The following is a 27,816-nucleotide window of genomic DNA, read 5'->3' on the forward strand; positions in this document are numbered from 1 at the left end:
ATAATTTCACGATATTTGGATATTTTGGACGAGTCTATAATATGCAAAAAGTTGAAGTTCTTTACCCAATAGGAAGAGAGATTTTCTTACTCTTGTAATTCTTTTAAGCTCTAATTGCACAATATCTTTATATTCGCGAGGAAGCGCTAAACCTGTAAAGGAGAAACAGCGCGTGGGGGATTGTGAAGAGTTCAGATTTAATCAGAGGGAAAAAAAAAGTGTAGCCTCGCTTCCTCGACTTAATAGCCTTTCAGCAGCAATATGGCACCTATTTTGAATTTAAATGTACCATAATCTAAATGCAATATCCAGCTATAATTAATTTCTTAATGAAGTATCTTCTCAAGCACATATGGCGAGAATACGTCTTAAATTATCTTTTTGTTCAAATTTGCTCTGAGAAAATAAATTACATCCCTTTAGCGGGAAAAAGTGCGCACTTCATCCAAACTCAGTGAAGTACATTGACAAGAACATGTTGCTTCTGATTCTTCCTCAATTCTCTGTATAACCTGCCAGGCCTTGGGTGATCCGTAGAGTAATTTAGCTTCCGATGACGGTTTAGTACCGAGAGCACTAAAACTACGTTTATCCATTTCTCTGTGACTGTGCCTCTGTGTGTTTGTGTGTGTGTGTGTGTGTGTACTCACCTAGTTGTACTCACCTACTTGAGGTTGCGGGGGTCGAGTCCGAGCTCCTGGCCCCGCCTCTTCACTGATCGCTACTAGGTCACTCTCCCTGAGCCGTGAGTTTTATCATACCTCTGCTTAAAGCTATGTATGGATCCTGCCTCCACTACATCGCTTCCCAAACTATTCCACTTACTGACTACTCTGTGGCTGAAGAAATACTTCCTAACATCCCTGTGATTCATCTGTGTCTTCAGCTTCCAACTGTGTCCCCTTCTTACTGTGTCCAATCTCTGGAACATCCTGTCTTTGTCCACCTTGTCAATTCCTCTCAGTATTTTGTATGTCGTTATCATGTCCCCACTATCTCTCCTGTCCTCCAGTGTCGTCAGGTTGATTTCCCTTAACCTCTCCTCGTAGGACATACCTCTTAGCTCTGGGACTAGTCTTGTTGCAAACCTTTGCACTTTCTCTAGTTTCTTCACGTGCTTGGCTAGGTGTGGGTTCCAAACTGGTGCCGCATACTCCAATATGGGCCTAACGTACACGGTGTATAGGGTCCTGAACGATTCCTTATTAAGATGTCGGAATGCTGTTCTGAGGTTTGCTAGGCGCCCATATGCTGCAGCAGTTATTTGGTTGATGTGCGCTTCAGGAGATGTGCCTGGTGTTATACTCACCCCAAGATCTTTTTCCTTGAGTGAGGTTTGTAGTCTCTGTGTGTGTGTGTGTGTGTGTGTGTGTGTGTGTGTGTGTGTGTGTGTGTGTGTGTGTGTGTGTGTGTGTGTGTGTGTGTGTGTGAGTGTGTGTATAATCACCTATTTGTGCTCACCTAGTTGTGGTTGCGGGAGTCGATTCACAGTTCCTGGCCCAGCCTCTTCACTGGCCGCTACCCGGTCAATCTTCCCTCTCCGTGAGTTTTATCATACCTCTTCTTAAAGCAATGTATGGATCCTGCCTCCAGTACATCACTACCCAGGCTATTCCACTTCCTGACAACTCTGTGACTGAAGAAATACTTCCTAACATCTCTGTAATTCATCTGTCTATATCTCTCAGTAATTTATATGTCGTTATCATATATCCCTAACTCTCCTCTCTTCCAGTGTCGTCATGTCGATTTCCCTTAAACCTCTCCTCGTCCCTTAGCTCCGGGACCAGTCTTGTTGCAAACCTTTACACTTTCTCTAGTTTCCTTACATGCTTGGCTAGGTGAGGGTTCCAAACTGGCCCTGCATATTCCAATATGGGCCTAACGTACAGTGTACAGGTTCCTGAATGACTCCTTATTTAGATGTTGGAATGCTGTTCTTAGGTTTGCCAGGCGCCCATATGCTGCAGCAGTTATTTGGTTGATGTGTGCCTCAGGAGATGTTCCCGGTGTTATATTCACACCAAGTGTGTGTGATATATATATATATATATATATATATATATATATATATATATATATATATATATATATATATATATATATATATATATATATATATATATATATGTATACATATCACAAACAGTCAAGCTGGGATAGCCCAATTGCTGAAAAGGTGCTTGCCAACATGCTCAGGGCTGCAACATCAGATAGGGAGATTGCCCGTCTCCAGGCTGTGAGTGCACCTCACTCCGGGGACTTCCTCCAAACAGTTCCCATATCGGCAATGGGAACGCGACTCGACCCTAAGACCCTCCGTATTGCAGTGGCTCTGCGCCTTGCTGCCCCAATTCACACAGAATATATGTGTATTTGCGGCGAAGTGCAAGCAGACCAATACGGACTACATGGTCTTAACTGTTCCAAAACCAAGGGCTGGCATGCAAGACACAATGAGGTCAACGACATCATTAAGAGAACCCTTGCTACAGCTGGATGCCCTGCCGAGAGGGAGCCACGATCACTTGCAGCAAACAATACCCACAACCCAGCAAACCGCCCCGACGGGATCACCATCTATCCTTGGAAGAATGGCAAGCTCTTAGCATGGGACTATACCTGTGTGTCCACACTGGCTGACACCTATATCCATCACAGTGTGGGGCGACAGGGAGGAGCTGCTGACCACAGGGAGGAGTACAAGATCAGCAAGTACAGGGACATTAGCCAACAGTATCAATTTGTCCCAGTGGGATCGGAGACCTTGGGATCATGGGGAAAAAATGCCACACGTTTCCTTAAAGAATTGGGTTCCAGACTCATCGACACCACCAGGGACCCAAGGGCAGCCACTTTCATGTTCCAGCGCCTCAGCGTCGCCATCCAGAGGGGAAATGCTTGCTGCATACTTGGCTCACGTCCAGCCTCGGAGGAGCTGGAGGAAATTCATCATCTTTGATACATTGTGCCATTGTATTCATGTTTATGTTTTTTTCTGTAAATGTATTTTGTTTATTAATAAATGTTCACATAGAATTAGAAACATATAGGGGGTGGTAGGAGAAGAAAATATTCAAACAGCTCCGGGGAGAACCTTGAGTTTTCTCTGAGGTACGTTTATTGTCTTCTCTGAGGATGAGGGTCCCCATTCCAGCTATAGAGGTGGTACTTCCCTATATATATAAAAAAAAAAAAAAAAAAAAAAAAAATATATATATATATATATATATATATATATATATATATATATATATATATATATATATATATATATATATAACAACAACACTGCACTAGCCAAGGACTCGAACCCATGTTGTACTGGTCCGCCTCATGGTGAGCTAGAACTACATGACGCCTTAACCCATGTGGTTCTAGCACATCATGAGGCGGGCCAGTACAACATGGGTTCGAGTCCTTGGCTAATGCAGTGTTTTTATGGAAAAGAAAAGACCATAATACTAAGCCGTGATCTAATGTCGCAGTAGTATAGTGAACTGCACCCTTCTAACATACACTAGGAGAGGTGACATTCTTATTATTGTAGTGGTGTCTGTTGGTGTCATGTTTCCACAAACTTTATTCCCCCTTCCCTCTCCCAACCTTTACTGCCTGTGATCGACTAAGTTGGTAGCTTAATGTGGCTAACATAATTTGTCTTCCGGCTGCCGGCGGTGCTTACCCAAGTTGAGCTTCTTATCTTCTTCAAGTACGTTTCCGAGAGACTTCCCACACAAGCCCAAGTTTGGCCCCTCTGCTATAGTCTTCATTCTCGGCTTTCGATTTAATACCAACTTGAAATTTTGATTATCCTGAAAGGTGGTATATTTCATGAACCTCATCTCTCTAGTTCTGTTACACTGAGTAGTGTATTATTAAAGCCTTCTTAAATGAGGATTAAAAAATAAGACGCGTAAGAAACGTTGATTTCTTATTTTAGTCGGCAATTTTTAGTTGTATATTTGCATAAATTACACTAAAACCTTTAATTTTTATTACGTTTTTTATTTTCCCTTCCCCTCAACGCCTCCCTTCTTACTTCATCGTCTTTCACTTCCCTTCTCTTTTATCTTAATCGTTTTTAACATCTTTACAACAACCATTTAATAGCAGCAGTTTATTACATCAGCGTCCATTCATTTTCATGGCCTTATTATCGTCTCTTTCAGTCCCCAAGTACCGTACGCTCCCTTTCCTTCACACCCGACCAAAAAAATCCTGCTCTCCATCTCTACATCATGTTGCGCAGCCTCCGCTTCCGCTCATCCATTCCCTCATTAGTTGCTCTGTGAAGCACCTTTTCGTCGTTCTCAGAGCTCTCTTAAATTTACAGCACCAATATCAATTTCCACCCGCTGCTTTCATCTCCAACACTCCATTATCAACGCTTCTCCAAGGGATCAGTCTCTCTCTCTTTCTCTCTCTCTCTCTCTCTCTCTCTCTCTCTCTCTCTCTCTCTCTCTCTCTCTCTCTCTCTCTCTCTCTCTCTCTCTCTCTCCCTTTTTACAAATACACACACATACACACACACATACACACACACACATACACACAAACATATATATATATATATATATATATATATATATATATATATATATATATATATATATATATATATATATATATATATATATATATATATATATATACAGTGTGTGTTAAGATATCATTCCCATTTTCCAGCCAATCTTCAATCTCTATCAACTCCATCCCCAACTCTCCTCCCATCCCCTTATTTCCTATCGAAGTCATCTTATGATCCTCAAATAGAATTAAATTCCCTAGTCGCAACGCGGAAAATTATTGAGCTTTCAACTCCAATCAGCCGTAGGTTATATGGTATCAGAACGCTTATGTCATTTTCTATTAAGAATTTTATGCTAGGTTACTGTAAGGAATAACATCTTCAGGAGAAATATTATTTATTATGCATTACACAGATTTTGTTAAAAAATAAAGATCGTTAATAAAATAAAAGATAATAAAAATATCGCAAAACTTCAGTAGGCAGCAAAAGTTACTGTTAATATATCAAGACGATAAAATTTAATTGCAATACTAGAATATTAATGACGACAGGTCATATAACCGAAAATGAGACCTACTGTCAGTAGGCGAATAACAAGAATATTGACTAGGTACCTATTGTTTATCTTAGATATTCTTTATCTTGCATTTTTGCTTGCAATGACTATATATAATAAAAGCAAATAACTACTAAATATCTTCACTATCACTTCTGGCTACCAGTTATAATAGCCGTCAATAACTCACTTCATCAGTTTCTCTCGCAATAAATTATCGTACCTATCAATTATCGTGGCTACCAGTTATCGTGGCTCTCAATTATCGTGACTATTAATTATCGTGGCTATCAATTATCAGGGGTATCAATTATTTTGGCCATTAATTATTCTGGCCAATAACGATAGGTGTGTTATAGGCGTAATAAATTTTTCTGGTCGTTCAATGATTACTGACTAAACTTTGTAAAAGCTATCCTAGCTGTAGGTTATGTTAGTTAACGTTCATACGGTGTGTGCACTATCAACAATGTAATTAATCCCGGTTATCTAGCTGCTGTTTTATTATTTTAGATGTTCTATTGTAGTTTCAAAGCATTAGAACCTTTTAGTTATTCAGCGTTTTAAATATACTCCGTTTCCAGTCTTACTCTCTCAAAACGAACTTGATACTGCCGTGACCAATTCATTCTAGCATAAATAATTACAAAAAAAGTAAAACTTTTCAAAATAAATTCCTCATATTCCAGAATCCGTCTCCAGAAAATATTCCAATTCATCGGCCAGAAAGATAGACAAATTGGGAACGAAACGAGAAATATCCCTTCCATTTATAACGAAAGAGATGCTGGATTTTTTTTTGGTCAGGAAATCACTCTGTGGCATCCTTCCTAAAGAGAGCCTCCTTCCCCCAGGTACTAACAACAAATCCCAGCGTCAGAAATACTAGATCTGGACAGGCTGCAGGCCTGGTCCAGCAACTGGCTCCTGGAGTTTAACCCCACCAAGTGCAAAGTCATGAAGTTTGGGGAAGGGCAAAAAGACCGTATACGGAGTACGGTCTAGGGGGCCAGAGACTGCAAACCTCACTCAAGGAAAAGGAGTTTTAGGTGAGTATAACACCGGGCACATCAACCAAATAACTGCTGTAGCGTACGGCCGCCTAGCAAACCTAAGAACAGGATTCCGAGATCTCAATAAGGAATCGTTCCGGACTCTGTATACCGTGTACGTTAGGCCTATATTGGAGTATGCAGCACCAGTTTGGAACCACACCTAGCTAAACACGTAAGGAAACAAGAGAAAGTGCAAAGGTTTGCAACAAGGCTAGTCCCGGAGCTAAGGGGCATGTCCTACGAGGAGTGGTTAAGGGAAATCAACCTGACGACACTGGAGGACAGGAGGGATAGGGGAGATATGATAACGACATATAAAATACTGAGAAGAATTGACAAGGTGGACAGAGACAGGATGTTCCAGAGGTGGGACACAGCAACAAAGGGTCACAGTTGGAAGTTGAAGATTCAGATGAATGAGAGGGATGCTATGAAGTATTTCTTTAGTCACAGTTGTCAGGAAATGGAATAGTCTGGGAAGTGATGTAGTGGAGGCAGGATCCATACATAGCTTTAAGAAGAGGTATGATAAAGCTCATGGAGCAGGTGTGACCTAGTAGCGATCAGTGATGAGGCGGGGCCAGGAGCTGTGAATCGACCCCTGCAACCACAGCTGGGTGAGTACACACACACACACACACACACACACACACACACACACACACACTCATACACAAAACAGGCCAAGTGTCTATCGACAAAAACACTCAAGTGGAATAGAACGAAATGCATGGTACACAAATGCTGATGGAATTACAAGCAAGACTGACGAATAAAACGAGCGAATAACAGAGACAGCCCCAGAGATCACAGAAAAATTTCAGAGAGATAATCGTAGTAATTTTCTTAGATAGGTATCAAATTATGAGGAACGACAAAGGAAACAAAGGAGGGGAGTATCAGCGCTGCTATTCAGGAGACAGTGGATTTTTTTTATTAATTGAGAGGAATAAACATTGTCAAATGTCTACATTTCATGCATACTCAAGACTGAAGAAATCCAAGGTAGTGATAGCAGTGATGTATAACCTCCGACTAAACAGCAGGAGACCAAGAAAAGAATACGTCGTGTCCAAAGTAATACACTAATAACCACCACCTCTTTGATACGTTGGCCACCATAGCAAAGAAGAGCGTAAATAAGCAATGCAAAGCTGCTGATCATAGTTGACTTGAACTACAAGGTAGACAGGGAATTCGGAGTCACATGAGGGGACCGGAAGTAGGGGAGCTATGATGATGGAAGTGATGGAAAACTATGTGCCAATATGTCGGGGACACATCCACACAGACAGAGATGAACTAGGCAGACTACATCTAGTATCATCCCTAAGCAAAGGCGACATAGATTAAATATAATACGAGAGGCCTTTCTGTGCAAGCGAATATTTGATGGAAGTAAATATGGAGAGAAACAATCGACGGGAAAAGGCGATAAACCAAACATCAAAAAGAGAAGATTACACAGGTTCGACGCTACTCTTGGATGCCAATGGTATGAAGAGAATGAGTTCATAGTTCATCCACAAGTGAATTGAAACAAAACTTTATATTGCAGGAGGACGAGAAAAATATAGAAAGCGAAGAATAGATAACAGAATGAACATTAAAATGGTATAAAATACCGACAGATTGTTAGGTAAGACACATATGCAACAGTCAGGTATCTTTATTTCGAAACGTTTCGCCTACACAGTAGGCTTCTTCAGTCGAGTACAGAAAAGTTGATAGAAGCAGAAGATACTTGAAGACGATGTAATCAGTCCATCACCCTTAAAGTTTTGAGGTGGTCAGGCCCTCAGTCTGGAGAAGAGCATTGTTCCGTTGTCTGAAACAATATGAAGTTGAAGTGACAGGATGGAGCCTTTATATAGTGCCAGGAGGTGAGACGGAGGTTGCTTTGGGAGGGCAGGGTTTGAGAGGGACCTGACCACCTCAAAACTTTAAGGGTGATGGACTGATTACATCGTCTTCAAGTATCTTCTGCTTCTATCAACTTTTCTGTACTCGACTGAAGAAGCCTACTGTGTAGGCGAAACGTTTCGAAATAAAGATACCTGACTGTTGCATATGTGTCTTACCTAACAATAGATAACAGGGATGCTGATAAGCCGAAAACGTATACGCAAGGATAAAGAGAGATCCTCATTGACTAGTTGAGAATGACATTATACGGAAAGCAAAATTTAAACCAGTTACTATACAATCACATTAATAGGAAGACAACAGCAAAGGGCCACTTCGAGAAAATAGCTCTTTAGAAATAACCAAGAAGACTTTGAAGAGCTGAAAAATCGAATTATGGTATTTTTAGAGGAAATTGGGAGATTAAGAGAGGGAAGGGAAAGAGAAGGGGGAGGGAGAAGGAGAGAAGGGGGAGGGGGAGGGAGAGAAGGGGTAGGGGGAGGGGGGGTCGGAGGGAAGGGGTAGGGGGAGAGAGGGACGGAGAGAAGGGGTAGGGGGAGAGGGAGAGAGGGACAGGGAGAGAGTGAGAAAAATCTCAACAAGTAACTGACAATTCACACAGGAGAGGTGAAGAAATTACTGATTGAGCTACATATCTCGAGGGCAGTGGGACCAGGGAGGGAGCTGGATCAAGGAATATCTAACAGGTAAAAAGCAAAGATTGAGTGTCCGGGAATTGTGTCACATAGGCCAAGTGTAATTAGCGGTGGTCCTCGTTCTGGTTCACATGAACGACTTGCTAAAAGAAATAATCTTATGTATACTTATTCGTCGATATAAATCTAACGAAAGTAATAGAAACTGAGGACAAAAAAAAAAAAAAAAAAGACTACAAGAGGGCCTGGACACGCTAAAAGATTTGTTCCACCCTAGCAAATGCAGTTTTATTAATACTGGGGAAAAAAAACAAAGAAAACCAGAAAATGAGTACAGACTCAAAGGATAATGGCTACAAACTCGAGGAGGACCTAGGAGTGAGAGCATCGTAAAGAACAGCACAAAAGGTGAGCATCAACTGAATAACCTCTGCAACAAACGATTGTCAGGTCAATTAAAAATAAATTTGCTTGACACGAAAACTACTTTTATAGCTTTTAAGACATGTAATTGATAAAACAATTACAAGTCAACTGCAGTGGATATATGAGCCTCAGTAGTTGTACACTAACAATGGAAAATTACCAGAACATAATGATAATCACAGGAAATTGTCTGAAGCGCGACAAGATTGTCTGTTGCTCATTTAATCAAAATGAAAACAGATCAGGCGAATCTTTGATGATTAATGACACGTCACACACGTTATATATTTCCGTTTATTACCACTTTCAAGACGTTAATAGGATTGGTTATCACCTTCATCTTTACTTAAAGTGCAATCCTCCACATCTGGTCCTTGGGGTCGTGCCAGACTGGAGGCTTTGTCTATCTTCCTCGTTCGTTTTTGGCTAGACTGTGTTCTGCAATACATCTGCTTCCCCTCTACCGAATTTTTCACATTCTATTACCTTCACTGCACTGTTTCTGAGCAAACGTTTGTAGTTGTAACGCAAAAGACTTAGAACCACACCATTTCCCCTCTCCCTGGCTTAAATAGCAACGCTCTTCTTGCCGAATAAGGCAAGCGAAAATTTGTGTATGCAGTAATTCCGCAAAAAAATAACTCTGAACCTAACGAGAAAAATATATTTCATTGTGTTTGTTTATTATTAAATTATTGTAAACTTACATAAAATATATTTAGTTGGATTAGGCTAAATTAAATTGCGCTTGTTATAATAAGGTTAGGTAAGCATTCTAAGGTTCTTCTGGTACAAAATTATTAATTTTTACAATAACAAATTAAAAAAAAATAACCGCACAGCAGAAAATTTTAGAAAGGATTTAATTTCCAATGAACTGTTGCTGAATGACCAGATTATATACACACATATATATATATATATATATATATATATATATATATATATATATATATATATATATATATATATATATATATATATATATATATATATAAGCGATTCGGCCTGCAAGTTGTTTTAGAAGAGAACGTTTCACACACCCAGAATTCGAAAGAGCTTAACACCTCGATCAGGAATATTAGGAGAGAGCAAATGTGATTGCACATCCTTCACATGTTGGGAAATATACATCAGAAATGAATCAACGAAATCGGTAGTTCGGGATAGAGGCAAACAAGGTACAAGAAAACTTACTTTTGCACTCAAGAGGTCTAATAAGGTGGAGAAAAAATACTAGTCTTCTTCATCGCGTGTTAGTCAACCACTTCTTATTTTAATTACACAGAATGATTATCACCTAATGATTATCTTACCTACCAACCTGTCGGTACTGTATACCATTTTGATGTTCATATATATATATATATATATATATATATATATATATATATATATATATATATATATATATATATATATATATATATATATATATATATATGCAAAACAACCACTCTGAAAGAATAGAGAAATTCCAAGCGCTTTCGTGACTACTCACATTATCAAGGAACTATAGTTCCTTGATAATGTGAGTAGTCACGAAAGCGCTTGGAATTTCTCTATTCTTTCAGAGTGGTTGTTTTGCATATTCTGAAATCACCTGTTTACTGTGATCTTATTGCATATATATATATATATATATATATATATATATATATATATATATATATATATATATATATATATATATATATATATATATATATATATATATATATATATATATATATATAAAATCATTCATCTTCCCCCTCCCTGTAGGAACTGAGAAGAGCGTAATAACCCCACACTCTGGGAACACCTCGACACAGCTCTGCAGGTTGATAATGAGGGCGCTAACTCACCTGTGAAACATGCCTTTAAGGGAGATTTAACACGAAATGAAGATGAAGAAGCTTTCTTTGTTATTCAACAATTCGAAGTACTACTAACAAGAATTTTATTTTGTCTTACAACAGAGAATTATTTTGATAACGGTCTTTACTCTAATTAACTATCGAATTAATAAAGTTAAAACGCTGGTGATAATCATTCTGTGTAATTAAAATAAGAAGTGGTTGACTAACACGCGATGAAGAAGACTAGTATTTTTTCTCCACCTTATTAGACCTCTTGAGTGCAAAAGTAAGTTTTCTTGTACCTTGTTTGCCTCTATCCCGAACTACCGATTTCGTTGATTCATTTCTGATGTATATTTCCCAACATGTGAAGGATGTGCAATCACATTTGCTCTCTCCTAATATTCCTGATCGAGGTGTTAAGCTCTTTCGAATTCTGGGTGTGTGAAACGTTCTCTTCTAAAACAACTTGCAGGCCGAATCGCTTATTCCTTTTTCTCTCTCACGTGTAACTTTCCCTTAAAGTGAAGCTTTCTCTTCTGCTCCTGTTTTCAGTTTGACTATAGCCTATGAGTAATCGCCTCCTATAGCTTTAATATTAAAGGGAGTTATTCTTCCGTATTACTATAGAATTTTCTTTAATTCTTTGTGATTGACGATGTTTTATACCTCCTTTTCTTTCATAAATTCACTCCCTTCCCAGTGATCGATTAGTTTTGTCTTATTCAGTATCTGTGCATACAAATCAATAATGTAAATCGAGAATTTCCTGTCGATTCAGCTACTTGATGACCAGAAAAACCGTTGCGATTTTCTTGCTTCTCTGCTTTCGGGGAATCTTAGTTTTCATCTGCGACTTTGCTGTCTATGGTGGTACTCTTTGACCCCATTCGGTTTGCTGTTTTCATCATCTCTCTTCTTTTAGCCTCTGATATCTCTCTTTTTCCCCGGTTTTTTCGAAACTATCCAATTACCCATAGAATGTAAACTTGAATCAAGTATTTCCCTCATCACATAATTCTTTCTCCACTTCGGAGAGAGATTCATCCTCGTTCTCTGGGTTTGTCATACGAATCCTTAAAATCCTCTTCCTCATATGTGGATATCGAAGAGTTTTGATTTCAATATATCGTTTAATACTATATCGTTTTCAAAGCTGTGCCTTATTTTCCCCTTTACTCTTGCTTATTAACTCCTGATTCCTCAGTTCAGTTCCTTGTTTAGTGCTGATCTCAGTCTCATAATTTTTCTTCTTCTCAACTCTATATTAATTTAGTATCTCCAATCTGGGTGATCCATTGCTACCCTGTCCTTTTGTCTTCCCGTCTTCCTAAAGCAAATGAATATCTTCGACTTTTCACATATTTCGGATATTGTAGGATTTAGTATTTTATTCAACATCTTTCCAAGTTTGTTACCGACAGTACTTCATTAGAAAGCCATCATAGTCGAGGCAGAGCTTCTCTGATTCCTCACCATCTATAATATCCCTCTGTGAAGCCACTGATGAAGCTACTGATGAAGCCACTGTGTGGCGAAACTTTTCTTCAATAAAGATTCCCAAATGTTGCATAAGAGTCTCAATCTTCAACTTGTCGGTTTTAAACCATTTATCACCCTCTATTTCTGTTTACTTTAATTTTTTTCTCGCTACTTAATATCTCTTTTGTCAGGAATACTGCATTTTTATGATACTGGCTAGCTTCATCTTTAAATAAATTTGGATCTGCTTGTTTCCATGCATCTAAGGGATTTTCAATTTTCTAGTCTATAACACCCCAGTTGAAATTACGTATTATTAGTGTGGTTCCAGTTCTGGTGGCCGCTCATACTCATCTTTCTTTGTAATTTATTATTGCAAAGCAACTAGATTTGTAATTTTTGAGTTTCGATTGTCTACTCATTAGGCTTAGCTTGTAAAATAATCCTACTGTCTACCACTTACTGAAGTTATTGTACCTACTACATGTGAATATTTCTCATTGTTTAGGATTTACATCCCTTTACACAGCTCCACTGTTCTCTTATCAAAATACCTGCCTACTAATCTATGTATGATAATGATAAAGAATACTTTTTCGTAATTTCTGCTGCTGTCTTGGGTTTCCATTCACTGTCCGTGTTGATTTTTCAGTTCTATCTTGCGTTTCTGTTGTGAGAGAGGGAGTGTATGTCGTCTTCCTCGCCTCTGAGGTTTTATGTAAATTTCAAGAGATTAGTTATTTCCCCTACTTTTCCTAATAGATTCCTTTTGATTCGTGTAAATTTCGTCTTTTGTTCTCGTCAAACCTATTCTCAATGCTTGAAGATTACTGCTGTCTACTCTCACTCCCCTAACCCTGCTATTCACCACATCTTGCAACTTTCTCTTGTGGTGAAGTGTGTGACTCTCTTTCTCTTTCTCATATAACTTCCCCGAGCTGCATTGCGTGTCCCTTTCCCCCACAAACTTTCTCTTGATTGAAGTGTGTGCCTGTTTCTCCTGCCTTCCCTTTCCAGATGAACTTTGCCATCAACTGCGAGAGTAATCTTCACAGCTCCGCGTGTTGAAGTGCCAAGCCTGAGCACTTGTCACGAACTGAAGGGTCTGCGCCTCCAACTTTCTCACACCAAATCTTGAAGAAACTCAGTAATTCAGGATATCTTACGTATATATAAATAATAATTCCACAAATTCCAAATATGTGAAGCTTTTTTCAAATGCGTCTTCCGAAACTTACAAGAATCCAACGCCACAAAAAAGGTAGGTGTGTGTGTGTGGTGTGTGTGTACGGTGTGTGTGGTGTGTGTGTGTGTATGTGGTGTGTGTGGTATGTGTGTGGTATGTGTGTGGTGTGTGTGTGTGTGGTGTGTGTGTGTGGTGTGTGTATGGTGTGTGTGTGTGTGTGTGTGTGTGTGTGTGTGTGTGTGTGTGTGTGTGTGTGTGTGTGTGTGTGTGTGTGTGTGTGTGTGTGGTGTGTGGTATGTGTGTGGTATATGTGGTGTGTGTGTATGTTTGTGTGTGTATGTGGTGTATGTGTTGTGTGTGTGTGGTGTGTGGTGTGTGTGTGTGTGTGTTTGTGTGTGTGTGTGCGTGTGTGTGTGTGTGTCTTTGTGTGTCTGTGTGTGTGTTTGTGTGGTGTGTGTTTGTGTGGTGTGTGTGCGTGGTGTGTGTGTGTGTGTGTGTATGGTGTGTGATGGTGTGTGTGTGGTGTGTGATGAGAGAGAGAGAGAGAGAGAGAGAGAGAGAGAGAGAGAGAGAGAGAGAGAGAGAGAGAGAGAGAGAGAGAGAGAGAGAGAGAGAGAGAGAGAGAGAGAGAGAGAGAATTAATTATTCATGAGACCTTCAAATACTCATTTTCTCCTAGTGTTCATATCAGTATAATTTCTAGCGCCCTCCTTTTCTTTTCTCTTTCCGCTTCCTCCCCTTCCCTTCCCTCGCAGTGACATTCATGGTTGCTAAAGAGGAAATATTTGAAGTGCCTCAGTCCATACGGCTCCGTAACGAGACTCCTCGCATCCCGCCCCCAAAAGCTACTTTTTATGCAGGACAAACTCACCTAATCACGGTTTAGGCGCAGTTCCTTATGGAAGGTATCACTCCGTAGCTGGAGAAGGTAATATCCCTTGCAAATGAGAAACTCGCCATAATTTCTGAGTGTGGGAGCCACCAAAGCGCCTTGTATTCTGGGAAGCAAGAGAAGGTATCATTTTTTTTTCTCGGTTATGTATAATCCAAGCTCACTACATTCTGTACTATGGCAGCACGTCTTTCTCGTCCTTAAGAGATGGAGGATCGAACCCTACTTCATTCCTTGCGCTGAACCGACACGGCATTAATGCATGAGAAAAAATAAATACTATACTTCTGATTGAAAGGCGCACTGTTTTACACAACTATCGGAAGTAAAATACATTTCTGCCTTTAGTGGTACCATGCATTATTGACTAAGGAACAACAATACTTTTGTTATTTTAGTATACACCATACAGCAACGACTATTAGTAGCGCAATACACATATTAACTATAATGAAATATGAGCACCATACTTTTGATGACTATAGGAAACACCATTGTTAGAAGCACCACTCATTCCCTACTAAGACAAGACGTTTCCCTGGATGAGGCGTCAAACTTCATTGATAAAATCATCCATTAAACCTCCTTTCTATAAATTACCTTCAATACAAATATTCTTCTTCTTTCTTTTATTCTCTGGGAAGCGTTACACTTGTAAGGTTCCATGATAATAAAGTCTTTTATCCCATATAAAAGCAAATCAGTTATTATAACTTAATGGGATTATTTTTCCATGCACAAGTATCAAGCTTGAAAACACTGTGGTTTAAAATTATCGTATCATTAACCCGGCTTATTAAAAGTCTAGCTCAAATAAAAAGAGTCATGTCAGAAAGAAAATAGTACATTGTTCCGCTTCAATATTTTTTTTGTAATAACTGACTTTTAATTAACGTAAATACACTTTTTGAACTTTACCTCTTACAATATGAGAGCGAATACCGAAGGTCTGCACATAAACAGTGCTTGCAGAAGGAACATATTGGGAATGTTACTCTCACATGGGATTCTTTAAGAAACCTTCCAAGAAACATTAACTCAAGAAATAAAAGCATTGATTTAGAATATTTAATTAAATGCATATTATGTATTTTGTTTCCTGTATGTTAAGTTTTGTGGGACATTTTGTATACTATAGGTTCAGACTTCGATTTTCAGTTCCAATTTGATTCGCCGGCAGAATGACAGCGCCTTTAGACTTCTGAGCCATCCTGTACTATGGGTCCGGAATTCTGGGACGCCCTGTACTTTACAAAATTATAAAAATCCTTACAGTGAACGGAACGTCTAAAATAATAATCTTTTTCCCAAAAGTATTGCACCGACGTATTCTAATTGTAAATTCAAGTCAGAAGAAATATTTTCTAATCAAACACCTTCGTCAGGGCGGCCGAGGAAAAGTGTTGCTTTTATCCTCCTTACTGAAGACATTATGCAGTTTTCTGCTTATAGTGCTAATGTCCTTCGGCAATCTGCTTTCCTTGAAGGATAAATTTATTGCGGTTTTATTATTCTCAGGCTTCCAGAATTACGAACTAGGGTAAAATCAGTCGGCTTTTTATAAGCTTTATCGTTTAGTAATTCTTGGAAGCCGATCAATTAGTTTTTTCCCACGGGTAAGCGGTAAACCCGTAGGGATCATGCAGCACCTTTGGAATGAGAGTCATTAGGTTTCAGGCGAAGTGGAGTGTATCTCCAATTCCTTCATCTGCATCGATGTCGATCGATCACAATCTGAGGAGAAAGCTGCCTCGTAAACGATCACAGAAAATAAGCTTCAATTATCAGTAATACGAAGAATATTTTAATTCTTGCTATTCCTAGAAACAATCGATCTCTCTAGTTTGATTCAGAATCTAATAATAACATTAATATACACTGTGTTTTACATCAAGAAGTGTAACAAGAGTTGTTAGTTTTCGTGAAACAACCTATGAGAGTTATTCATCACATGAGAGGGAGGCTCCATTCTTCTACTTTACTTTCAAAGAGGAGAGTAAGAACGAAATCATTTCAATTTAAACATTTTCTTTTCTCCCAGATTACAGAGCATTGACAGCTGGCTCTCCGCTTCCTCTGGAAATCAATCAGTCGGCTCCTGCTCCGTAATTAAATATCTCATAACATGCCCAATGTCGAACCTTTGTAGTAAATTCCTCTTGAGATACAGAGCATTTCAATTATATACTTATCCACGTCTTAATAACACATTGTTACTAATCTTTTTTTTTTTGGCGTCTGTTGTGCAGTGTTCTTCTATACATGCTCTTGCTGCTTCTCTTTGTTATTATAGGTTCTCTGATGTTACCCCTTCCTGTTCTCACTTGCTGTTGCTTTCCCCTCTGCCGCTGCTGCTGCTGCTGCTGCTGCTGCTGCTGCTGCTGCATTTTTTTCTTCTACAAGGCTTTTTTTCATTTATAACTTGAAAATGCTCATCCAATCAGTTTCATCTTTTCATCGATATTGCGTTAACTATGTAATGGTTCATGTACCTATTGGAAAAGCCTCTTCTAATGGCCTTCAGACATTCAGCACCAAATTATCGTACTTAGATGATGGTTGGGATTGTTAATGGACTGAGTCATTGCAAATCTGATATTATTTTAAAAACTTTGTGTAGTTTTTTTCCGGAGCTTTAAATATATGCCGTTGTTTACGACTATAAACGTAAAACGCTGATGCATCTCAATTGCAGGAAGAGTCAGTAGAGGGTGAGACTATATACTGTAGACCACAATTTGCAATTTTTCTAGCATACAATAGGAAATGTAGGTTTCTGTGTGATAACTAGAGAACATATCATCTGATCGGTTTCTAACGTTCATCGCTGCTGTATTTTGCTGAAACGATGTTAACATGCTTAATGAGCTGTGTAAGTACTAAGTTGCCAATTTTATTAAGTAAATTGTTACTGGGGTTCCTGTGCAACAGCTGGAAAATGCCTCTTTTGATCGGCATCAACCTCAACAGGGTTCTTATGGGTTTTCTCTGTATTCATTTAAATTTGTCAATTATATTAAAAATATTTTAACACTGGTCTTATCTAAAGAATGGGACACGTATTCATTATGTTTCGTTGGTGCCCATTTTTCAAGAGCATTAAACAATTAATGGTGTATCATAATTAACTTCCAGGAGAACTACAACGTTAGATAAGTCTGACTCAGAACTTCAAAGCTAAAGAAAGTTTCTGCCTTTACAGGACTGTAAGACAATATGAATATGAATATATTTAGGATAACTGGAAAAAAAATTAACCTTTTTATTTTTTTGCTAAAGTCTGTGAAATTTATTCGCGTATCCTGCTATGATCTGTGAGAGTTGATTTGTAGCCTAGGTTTCTAGAAAATAATTATCACCATTTAATATTTATGCGTAAGCCCTGAACTAGTAGTGGTAGTAGAACAACGTCTGGCGGAGGAGGCATAATCAGTTGTTTAAAGTGCAAAACAGCTCCAATTCCTTGGACCAAAATTTTTTGACAGGCGTCGAGACACCTCTGTCTAAAGAAATGCATTGCAACTTATATTCAATTTAAAACTAATAGGTGTTAGCGGCGTTGTCCTACCCTTGCAGCCTAGGCCAGAATCCAGATATCCCTGGCGTGTTTTCAGGTACATAGGGTTTGGATTACAAGATAGATAGCTACCTTTCTTTGAAAAGCCTGATGGTGTTATTTCTGTTTTTGCTGATACTGGCATCACTTAGCTTACTGCTCATCCTTTCCTTTCCTCCTGCTTTCGCTTTTATATTTATCTTCCTGCTGGCTGCTGCTCTTCCGGACGCTTCAAGTCCCCATAAAAAGCCACCTTCTCATTTGCCAATCAAATATGCAAGGCGTGGGGCTGACGGCACGATAGGGGAAAGGGTTTAAGTCCATTATCTCTGGACGGATAATCGATGTCCGGCCTGATTGAGACACCCCCACTCTCTGTTTACCCACCCGGCCTCCTGGAGGGGCTAACATGAGGCGACCGTCGCATGGACCACCATCATGGTTGATGAAGGCCGTTGTGTTATTAGTAGTATGGCAGGTATTGCATACGAGAATGGTAAACACACACTTGGTGCAAAGGAAAGACTCTATTAATAAAGGTTTGCTGTGCACCTAGTGTCATTCTACCATGGTAGAATGACACTGTGTTTTTACCATTCTTGTCGGCAATACCTTCCATACTTCTTACAACACAACGCCCTTCATCAACCATGATGGTGATTATATGCGACTGTCGGATATAAGGGCGAAATATATTTTAGTTCTTGATAGTGCAATTATTTTTTTGTTATTTAACTAAAGAAATTTCTACATTGCCAGAGCCATAATCTGAACACTACTCTTAAATAATAAGGTGTTCAGTCAAGGAAGAACAAGTCAGGCTACTGTGGCTGGAATAATTTTCAACCTGTTTAATTCGAAAGTAAACTTTAGTTGATGTGTCCGTCCGTCCTGGATTATTATCAAGCCATTTAACTGGCAAAAATAAGCACAGTGAAAATGGCACACAAAAGCAAAATTAGCAGTGTCAACATTCTGGTTCGTCTCATAAACATACGGAAGATGTAAGAAACAGCTGGAAAGAAAAGTAAAATGGATTTGTTAAGGGGAAAGTAGAGAAGCTCCTGCAGAACGTGCCAGATAAGTCAGGTTTATGTTTATGTAAGCCTGAGGGCTACGGACAGCAACAGCATGAATGATCAGGCAGTCACGAGAATAGCCTGGCCCCAGGCACGCATGAGAGACTGAAATATGGATTATGATTAAATATATACAGCTGCCGTTATTTATCGCTGGGATTTTAATAATAAATTAAAAAAAAGACATATGAAGCTTTCTAAAATTATTTTGGCTTTTAGCCCAACAATGGTAAGTGATAAAACTAAGTTAGATTCTAGTTGTCATAAAAATTTCATTGTAATTTACACATGTACACACACACACACACACACACACACACACACACACACACACACACACACACACACACACACACACACATTTCGTATGGTAACTCCACTGGATTTTACTAATTAACATAAACATCTTTGCAATGAAAAGATGTTTATGGAGAAGAGAAAATGGGTGGAAACATTAGGTAATGTTGTGCTCATGGGATGATAGAAGACAATTTTCACTTCGATTGCATGCTAGGAGAACTCTCAGCTGGAAGGATCTCTCAGTGTAAACTAGGGATTGAGGTGGACAACACTGTGTTGTTGGCAGTGTAGGTGATCGAGGTGAAAATAGTGATGCAGGCAGTAGGGATACTGGTGTCTGAGGTGGTTGGTGGTGTAAGAAGAGTTGTAGTGGTGGTGGTGTGTGGGTGCAGTATAGGTGGAATGTAGGTGTATAGTGAAGCATAGGTGAAGTGTGGGTGGAGTTATGGAGGTGGAGCTAGAAGAGTTTTGGAAGTGATGGGGTGCGGGTGGTGGAGGAGGTAATGTTGGAGGTGGTTCCTTATCCCGTGCTCATACTGTAAAAAAAACATTATTAATTAGCTGACATCAATAACAAGTATCACTATCTTAAAAATTAGCTATCATTACTCCATCTAAATCATAGTAAAATAAAAACATTAATATGGATATTAGTTGCAATCCAAACCATGGTCATAATTCAGAGTGTTGGTAATGACCGTGGTGTTAGTCAGGGAGGTGATGGTAACAGTGATGGTGATAGTAGTGGTGGTGGTGGTGGTGGTGGTCTGTGTTGGTATCGGTGATGACGGAAGAGGTGGTGGTGGTGGTGGCAGTGATGGTGATGGAGGTGGTGAGAGCGGCAGCAGTGGTGATAGTGTAAGTGGTAGCAGTGGTGGTGGTAGTTGAGGTGGTAGCAGTGGTGGTAGCAGTGGAGATGGTGGCAGCAGTGGAGGTGGTGGCAGCAGTGGACGTGGTGGCAGCAGTGGAGGTGGTGGCAGCAGTAGAGGTGGTGGTAGCAGTGGAGGTGGTGGCAGCAGTGGAGGTGTGGTGGCAGCAGTGGTGGTGGTGGCAGCAGTGGAGGTGATGGCAGCAGTGGTGGTGGTGGCAGCAGTGGTGATGGTGGTTGCGGTGGCATCTGTGGAGGTGGTGGCAGCAGCGATGGTGGTGGCAGCAGTGGTGGGGGCAGCAGTGGTTGTGGCGGCAGCAGTGGAGGAGGTGGCAGCAGTGGTGGTGGTGGTGGTAGCAGCAGTGGAGGTGGTGGCAACAGTGGAGGTGGTGGCAGCATTGGAGGTGGTGGCAGCAGTGGAGATGGTGACAGCAGTGGTTGTGGTGGCAGCAGGGGTGGTGGTGGCAGAAGTGGAGATGGTGGCAGCAGGGGTGGTGGTGGCAGCAGTGGAGGTGGTGGCAGCAGTGGAGGTGGTGGCAGCAGTGGAGATGGTGGCAACAGTGGAGGTGGTGGCAGCAGTGGAGGTGGTGGCAACAGTGGTGGTAATGGCAGCAGTGGAGGTGCTGTCAGCAGTGGAGGCGGTGTCAGCAGTGGAGTTGGTGTCAGCAGTGGAGGTGGTGGCAGCAGTGGAGGTGGTGGCAGCAGTGGAGGTGGTGGCAGCAGTGGAGGTGGTGGCAACAGTGGAGGTGGTGGCAACAGTGGTGGTAATGGCAGCAGTGGAGGTGCTGTCAGCAGTGGAGGCGGTGTCAGCAGTGGAGTTGGTGTCAGCAGTGGAGGTGGTGGCAGCAGTGGAGGTGGTGGCAGCAGTGGAGGTGGTGGCAACAGTGGTGGTGGTGGCAACAGTGAAAGTAGTGGCAGCAGTGGAGGTGGCGACAGCAAGGGTGGTGGTGGTGGCAACAGTGGAGGTGGTGGCAGCAGTGGAGGTTGTGGCAACAGTGGCGGTGGTGGTGGCAGCATTGGAGGTGGTAGTTCACTCCTCCTGCCACAGAGGTCAGGCAGCTGTCACGCTTCCAGCCAACACACAACTTAATCTAATTAATTCTTCCATCCTGTGCACTCAACCTGGTAAAACTTCTCCGACTATTTTTCTCACGAGTTTTCTTTCCTATTACATTTTGTATTTTTTCTTGTCCGTTTTCTATTCTATTTCTGTTTTTCTCGCTCTCTCAATGCACTTCTCTCCATTCCCATCTTTGTTTTCCTGATTTCAATTTTAACCCTGTCGGAATTCTTTCACCTGTTCATAAATTAATGTTCCACTCTCTCTCCGCCACTCTTTCTCTCCATTCTTTCATCCTTCTCCTTACGCGCTCCCACTTCTCTTGTTCCTAGACTTTCCCTCCTCTCCATCTTCCTTTTAACCGCCATGCACCAGCTGCTGTGGTTGGCCTCATTTTGGTGTTGGCCTGTAAAGACGCCATAAATCAAAATATTCCCTTATTAATACAAGGCTTAACGGATTGACGTTCATATATCAGCCTTAGACAAAATGCTCTTGCCACGCGCGCGCTGTTTGTTGCAGTTTAAAGGAGAGACTCGTCTTCACTGGAACTTGTATTGAGGACAAATTTTGTGTTCGTGTGTAAGGGCATTTTACCTAGCTATTCTTGATAGTAAGTGTTAGTTCTTCTTTTATTCCATCGCGTGTTGCAGTTGTATGCAAGTCAGGCATAGTAAGCCGTATAGGCCATTTACTCAGATGCATCCTGTCATCGCTGCCATTGCCAAAGCAACTCATCACTGCTACCATCACCTGCTGTTGCTTAGATTCCCCAGATCAGGAATTCTTTTCCTAAGGAAGATTTTGATTTTCCTCGGTAAACGGAGAGAGTTAGAGCTTGGTCACAAGCGTGAGTGATGCGCAAGGCATTCAATCGTCATTTTTTTCATTATTTAACCTTTCTCCTCATCACAATAAGCTTACCATGAATTGTGCAGACGTAGCAGTCTTTCTTGGGTTGTAAACCTTGTCAGATCATGGTACAGTATCTGATATTTTGGTTACTGAACTCAGAATACATCTTACAGGAGCTTCAGATTAATTAGGACACACATACACACACACACACACACACACACACACACACACACACACACACACACACACACACACACACACACACACACACACACACACACACACACACACACACAATGTACCACCTACGTGGCATACAGAAATAATATAACAAAGGTATACAAATAAATTTAGGGGTTATTACACTGGTCAACAATTTTTGAAAAGTTGCATGCTTCTTAAATGAGATTAGTTAATTCTTATGTATTTTCATGTCCGGAATCCAAATATCACCTTGAAATATGCTTATTGGCTATAGGTTTAAAGATACGAGACATGAAATATTTGATTATTTTATTATAACGAACAATATGTGTCAAAATGAATCTAATCCGTACCTATTCTCTGCCTTTTTGCTTCACGTTTATAGTGGGCTGAAGAATCATCTCTGGTCAATGTCCAGCAATAGTCTGCAAGCATTCTTGTGCACCATTTGCCCTGGTACCATTTTTCTATGGTTGAAATATCTTGGTGTAACCTTTCACTATGTTCTTCACTGACTGTCCCACAGTTCGCTGGAAAAAAGTCTAAATGTGAGTCTAAAAAGTGGATTTTAAGTGACGTGTTAAATCCCATGTTCTTGTAAGCCTTGATGAGGTTTTCCATCAATTCTTCATAGTTGCCTTCCCTTCTGTTTCCGATAAATCCCTTTGCCACTAACTTGAATGCTTCCCAAGCAGCTTTCTCCTCCCCATGAAGGTCTGATTCAAAGTCACCATCTTTAAGAAGTTCTCGAATCTGAGGACCATTGAAGACTTTTTCTCTTATCTCAGCGTCGTTCAGGGAGGGGGGGGATTTTGATATTAAATACTTGAATCCCTGACCAGATTTGTCCATAGCTTTTACAAAGTTTTTCTTGAGCCCCAGTTTTATGTGTAGTGGTGGTAGCAAAATTTTGTTTGGTACAATGAGAGGTGGATATTGAACATTTTTCATCCAAGGCTCCAATGATTGACGAGGTGGCCAGTCTCTCCTGATGTAGTGGGAACCTCGTGCACGACTGTCCCATTCACATAGAAAGGAGCAGCAGTAGTATATGTTTAAAAAGTGTTTGGCTAAGAAAATCACCTTCTTTTCACCTCAGAATATAAATTTACACAGCACAACCACCTTCTATGACTGCTGGAACAATAATGAAGGGCAGTGAGACTGTGAGTGTGGTAAGAAACACACTGCCGGAAGCCTGTTGGAACCTGTTTTGACATGTAGGTGTATATTGAAAAGTAGAGCTACCAAAGAATTTTAACCAAGATATTCATTATCAATGACCTAAAATTACTTGGAAATTACTACTCTGGTCTCGGAAGCATTTTGGTTGTTGACCAGTGTTATTAAAGTATATACATTTTATATTTTTTTATTAAATGAGTAAGGGTGTATATCAGTAAGATATATTACATGAAAATTTCATGAGCAATACAAATGTTTTGAATCAGAAAAAAATGGAAGTTATTATCCTATAGAGCAGCAAGACATCCCACTGTTAGCCTTAATATTTCTGGTACAGCTTTACATGTTAAAGCTTCTCATTAGCCATTTGTAGAATACGATAGCCTAGATTATTATAATCAAAGAGTGCTAAACCCGTTAGGATCATACAGCGCTACAGGGCAGGGGGTGTTGTTGGTTCATAGAATAGCAAAGGGAGAGGATAACAGAGTTAGAAATGGCCATGAGGAATGCTAAAAGAAGTATTATCAAAGTTTGTGTAATAATCGGTTGGAGTCAAAAAGTTAAAGAGTAAGTCCAATGGTGGGGCGGTCAGCAAGGAGCGAAGATAAAGGGTTAAGTTAGAGCGGCAACAACGTCGGATAGCCTAGAGAAAATTTAGTCAACTAAACAATCCTCCCGTCATATATAGTCTCCTGATTTTAATGTATGTACCTGAAGAATATATCCCCTTACTGAAATGCTTCTCCCAGTACTTTCTTCAATATTATAAATAATCTCTTTCAGTAATTTGTAGATTGCTGAACAAGCCACTAACAGAAGTCTTGGCTTCCCAGCAGCCAGGGTAGGGGTCGGTTTTATTGCCTACAAATTTACGCCAGTTTTTCCTTCGGTCTGCCGCTGCCTCTACTCTTTACGTAAAAGTATTTTTAATATTTTAGTGTAATAATATTAGTTCGTAACCAACAGGCTACTTCCGTGGGGTCCTTAGCCTACATTACTTTTTATTCTAAATACTTCATTCTTGAAAACGTTGCCAATAAAATGTAGAAGGTATAAGACTCGACCCGCATCTCCATCTTTTCCCCACAAGCTTGTGGGTCATGCAATTCATTGCTCACACTTCGCTAAATAGATCTTAACGTTGTACGGGCTTGTCAGACGTGCTGCAGCAGTTTTCTTTCATTTTTGTTTTTCGTGTTTTGTACCAATATGTAACGTAAGAAAAAACATCTAATTGCAGGTAATGTTCAGAAATTGATGCCGAGAATCACTTATGAACATGAGTATTGTAAAACTAGAACAGGTTGCATCACGTTCTCAGAAAGCAGTGTGAAGCACCTCTTACCTCATTACTTCCTAATGAAGGAGGTATTAAACCCAATGTATTTTTTTTAGAGCAACGCACTTCATTAGCTAGTTTTGTGTGTGTGTGTGTGTGTGCGTGTTGCTTGCTTAGTACAGGAAGCATGGGAGGTGAAAGTCTGATCTCAGACTAATGCATTTCTAAAAAATAAACCCAGAAACTTTCAAGGAGAAATCTGCAAACAGAGCATCCGCAGCACATAAAAGAACAGAGATGGCAATCTTTGATGATTTCCATCTTAGGTAAGCACCATGGGCGATCACAAGTATGGGTTTCCAGCTCTTGAAGCGTTAATATACACTCACTAAATCCATATAATTCAAGAAAGCTTCCTTTTGTACGATAACCAACACCAACACCGGCTGCGTCTTATGGTAATTTCGCCTCTTATACTCATGCAAATCAGGCTCTCTGCGGGGTGCTAGACTCGACCTTGTAAATAATGTGGCATCTCATTTGGGTCTTTAATGATCCTCCTTCCACCGTGAGCTGAGGACCAACCGGGCTAAATTATTTTTATAGTGTGAAAATCATCAGTGAAGAAGTTAGGATTTTTCCACGTTCGACTCCAAAGCGTACTCGTGCGTGCGTGCGTGCGTGCGTGCGTGCGTGCGTGCGTGCGTGCGTGCGTGCGTGCGTGCGTAATTAACTTATTGGCACTGTAAGAATGATACAGTTTAGTTTTTACCTTTAGTGAAGATGTGGTTATTGCTAAAACAATTTGCATCTGTTTCCGAGCCTGACTTGTGAATTTTAGGTGATTAGTTAGGTACACAAATGAATCTAACACTCATACACCGACAGGTCAAAGTAAAATAACAAAAAGGCAAATAGGTAGACATTCACATACAATTTTAAATAAATCTGTGCACAGCCGCATAAAATATACAAAAAGGTAGCCAAAAACTGAATTTTAGACAAAATGGTAGATAGCCACTTGCAATAATAAATAAATACGCAGCCATATACGTTTTAGATAAATTGTCAGACAGCCACAGTACATCGAAACCTCTTGGATACCACTCATAAGTGCAGAAATTATAAATAATTATAATTCATAAAGAGAGACTAACTGCAGAAGATGATGACGATAATAACAAGGAGGACGATCGAAATTACTTAAGTGTTAAATTACTTAAGTGCTGAATCATCTGGACAGTACGAAAATAAAAACAATTTGCGGGAAAAAACTTCTACTGACACATTTCTCTATGTCAGTTAGTCTCTCTCAACAGAAAATATTTCGACTCTGCCCTAACATTACTTAGATCAAGCCCGACTATCGCCCATCCCCTCCCCCTCTCTATATATATTACCCCTGCGGGTCTGGGTCTTTCCCATGAAAATAAGATTATTTATTAATAATGCACATCTATACAGATCCATTTGGAACTTCGATTTCCATCCACTCCTGGCAGTTTATATTCCATTTCTTCAGTGATTTTTCACGAAAGGTTTTTAATCGAGGAAGAATGTTTACACCTCCAGCGATTCGTTTTATTGCTAATAAAACTCTTTGTTTATGAAGGATTTTAAATTTCAATTTTTCTCTATTCCAATTCATGTGAAACAACGTCGGAATTTATTTCGCTGTAAAATCAAAGTGCCGAAGCGCCAACGTAATGGCGAAAGAAATCCAGGGAGATAAAGAAGAGTCAGTTTGCGATATCAGATTTCGTCAAACGTCCCTTATACGGTTTAATCATTTACAATAAAATATCCATGGGAAAGCGCTAAATATCCAAGGACCAAACACCACCTTTAGAACAAGAGGCTTCTCACTTTCAATTCCAAGGCAGGAGAAGCAATTGGCTGGCATCAAAGCACGCCTATTAACGTTTAAGCTTAAAAAATGAAAATCATGGCATACACTGAAAGAGAACCTCTAGCCTCCAGTCACTGGATAAATCTCCATCAATACCAAATTTTTATCATAGCACTATCTCCAAAAAGAGAATAAAATGTTTTAGGGGCGTTTATCATTCTTCTGAAAGTGAAGTCACCAGGAAGAAGAGTTGGCGAGCACGACGATATATGTGAGGGGAAGAAGGGAAAGGAAAAAAAAGAGATAGAGAGAGAAAGAGAGAGAGAGAGAGAGAGAGAGAGAGAGAGAGAGAAAGAAAGAGAGAGAGAGAGAGGAGGGTGTGTGTGTGTGTGTGTGTGTGTGTGTGTGTGTGTGTGTGTGTGTGTGTGTGTGTGTGTGTGTGTGTGCGTGTATGTGTGTGTGTGTGTGTGTGTGTGTGTGTGTGTGTGTGTGTGTGTGTGTGTGTGTGTGTGTGTGCGTGCGTGTGTGTGTGTGTGTGTATGTGTGTGTGTGTGTGTGCGTGTGAGTACGTGAGAGAGAGAGAGAGAGAGAGAGAGAGAGAGAGAGAGAGAGAGAGAGAGAGAGAGAGAGAGAGAGAGAGAGAGAGAGAGAGAGAGAGGGAGAGGAAGAGCACTTGTGGAAGTCGAGTGTGAGGGGGAGAGTACTGCATGTGTAAGAACACAAGTGACCTCTCTTTTCCGTCCCTCACATTTCTGTCATTAATTGTATATTTCTAGCTCTCTCTCTGTGAGGAGTGAAAAACGCAACCAGTGGCGACACGTCTAATCCAGTGAATGTTTTGATTGTTCTTATCTCTCTTAATCCCACAGTTTTTTCCATTAATTGTATTAGCTTTGGTATTTAATTCTAGCTACTTAGATACTTTATTCCAACTACTTATGTATGTTATTTAACCATTTAATTCTAAAAAATAAAAAATTCACATATCGCTAATAATAAAAATACATACATTTAATTTTGTATGGCTTGTATTAATGCATTT

This window comes from Cherax quadricarinatus, chromosome 22 (genome assembly GCF_038502225.1).
Source record: "Cherax quadricarinatus isolate ZL_2023a chromosome 22, ASM3850222v1, whole genome shotgun sequence".
Lineage (NCBI taxonomy): Eukaryota > Metazoa > Arthropoda > Malacostraca > Decapoda > Parastacidae > Cherax > Cherax quadricarinatus.